This window comes from Chionomys nivalis, chromosome 16 (genome assembly GCF_950005125.1).
Source record: "Chionomys nivalis chromosome 16, mChiNiv1.1, whole genome shotgun sequence".
Classification (NCBI taxonomy): Eukaryota; Metazoa; Chordata; class Mammalia; order Rodentia; family Cricetidae; genus Chionomys; species Chionomys nivalis.
In genome coordinates, this window is record NC_080101.1 from 55,631,054 (window position 1) to 55,633,891 (window position 2,838).

Here is a 2,838-nt window from a genome sequence, read left to right on the forward strand (position 1 = left end):
ATTTTTACCTCTCAATATAAATCTCTATGCATGGAAGATATAACATCATCTAATCTAACTTTGTCACTGTATGTGTCATGTATGTGCTGTGTATTCCTGAGGACTGTTGTGGGTAATCTTAGAAACAGTACTCCTGGGAGAAAGGAATAAATGATTCATAAGAAATTTTCTATCATTCCATTATCTCCAAATTGTGAAAATGTTTAAAGTACCCCAAGTATGCAACAGGTGGAGATGAAAACCAGAGTTGGAATGGGCAGCAATAATGTGGCTCAAGCTTTGTTGGATCTTTGTCAAGCAGCTGTTCTGGCCTAATGACTTTTGCCATTCCCTTCAGATATGGCTGTGCCAGATATGGTTGGGGCAAGTACGGGGGGGGGGGGGAGTGTTCCTCTGTAGATCCCCCATCCCCATGGAAGAATTGAGCCTGCCACCCGCAACTGGCCCTTGGCTGAGGATGGGAGTGCACAGCTTGCCACCCAGCCCCTAGGTCCCCAAGACATTCAGCCAAAGCAAGGAGTCGAGTCAAGCAGTAACTAGTTTACTTCCTTACAGCATGCAATTTATAAGGCAAAACCCCACAAATCCCAGAAGTGGAAGGGGAATTAGCCAACTACATCAGTAGTCATGTCTGCATGAGCCACAGCACTTATAATCCCTAATGGAGATCATGAATCAATCAGGTATTTCTGTCATCTTACCCATCTGCAGTTACCATTTTTGGAAACAAGTCAGGTCTCCTCCCCACTTGCTCCGCTTCAGAGCCATCTTGGTTGGGAATATTTTTCATGGGCTTTGTAATGTCACTGTCTTTGAATTTTTCTAGCTGTTACTCTTTTGAGGTAGTTGTCAAGCTTTTGGCTTAGCTATCACGTTTTTGGCATAGCTGTTATGCTTTTGGCGTAGCTGTTAAACTTTAGGCGTCAACTGCACCTTTTTCTAACTGTCACTGTTTTTGGTGCTAACTTGCCCAATCCAACTTCCTATATCCTCGATTCAGCCCACAGGCAAGGAAAGGGAGAGTCTTTTTTATCCCTTAGTACGGTTTATTCGTAGGAGCTTCATTTATTTTTTTTCATTTGCTTTTATTTTTGAGTTTATAATGCAATTATACTATTTCACCCAAAATAATGATCTATTTTTATTAATTGATTTTAAATGTGTTTATGTATATACATGTATATTTCTAAATATATTTTGCTCATTCTTTATAATGTTACTTGTATTCATGTACTTTTGCAATGCCATTTGGTATTGACTAACCAATTGTTTTGCTCTTTCCTGGAAAAGACTGTTTCTTCCACTTTCAGCATTTTTTAGTAGCCTGTTGTTCTTTGTGTAGACTTTGCCTTACTCCCTTTGGTTTGTTTGTTGTTATATTGATTTAAATCTATTGTTAGTGGGATATTTTCTTTTATTATTTTCTACGCAAATTTTATTGATCTTTTACAAAAAAAATGACATCTGTATGTTGATTTTGTATCTGGCAATGTTATTGAAAGAATTTATGAGATTTATAAATGTTCTGGCATAGACTAAAGGGATTTCTTTCTTTCTTTCTTTCTTTTTTTTTTTTTTTTTTTTTTTTTTTTTTTTTGATTTTCGAGACAGGGTTTCTCTGTAGTTTTGGTTCCTGTCCTGGAACTAGCTCTTGTAGACCAGGCTGGCCTCGAACTCACAGAGATCCGCCTGTCTCTGCCTCCCGAGTGCTGGGATTAAAGAGTGCGCCACCACTGCCCAGCTAAGGGATTTCTTAAGTATGGAATTACATTGTCTTCACATAAGGACAACTTGAGACCTTTCCTATTTGTATCATTTTATATCTTTGTCTTATAGCTCTATGAAAGACCTCAAACACAATAGAATGAGAATATAGAAAGGCTCAATATTGTCTGAATATATATTTTATAGGAAATTTTATTTTTTTCTGAATTAATATAATGTTGGTCATAGTATATTCTAATAGTAGATTTTACTATATTGAGATAACATCCATATATACCTAATAACCTTAGAACCTTTATCATTGAGGTATATTGAACTTTGTCAAAAAACTTTACTGTATTTATTTATGATCATGTGATTTTTATACCTTTGTTTTTTACCTATTGGACTGAATTGTGAGTATTAGACAAATTACTTTAGGATGAAGTGTGTAGTTATTAGCATGGTAGGTTATATTCTACTGTGTTCTAGAATTTGGTTTGCATTTTTTTTTGAGATTTTTGTATTAGTCTTCATTGGAGTAATTTCGCTGCCATTTTTTTAAATGTCCTTTAATACATGAAAGCATGGTAATTCTGCCTTCATAGAATGAGTTTGTTAGTGTCCCTTCCTGTTCTACTGCAGAACAGGTTTAGAAGATTTGTTATAAATGATTCCTTAAAATTCTATTAAAAATCAACAATCAGTATATCTGGTGACATGCTTTTCTTTCCGAGAAACTTGGATTGTTGCTTAAATCTCATTACTTCTTCTGATATATTTAATTCTGATAGGCTGTGATTATTAATTCAGACACTCAGCTTGAAGGAGGAAAGGAACAGAGACAGGGAGAAAGCAAGGGAGGGAGGCAGTGGGAAAAAATATAAAGAATTGGATTGGCAAAAATAAGGAGCTCTAATATTAAGACTAATGCATTTTTGACATTGTGATACCAATTCTAAAAGATTAAATTATTTTATAAACTATTTTTGAAAGTGACAGAATGTAAAACCATGAAGAAGTTCACAGTAAAATTCATATTGGAAACCACCCCCAACGGTTAATTTTCCCTCATAAATAGTAAGAAAATCAGTAAAAATAAGAATTAGGATTAATGCCATCAAAAATACCTGA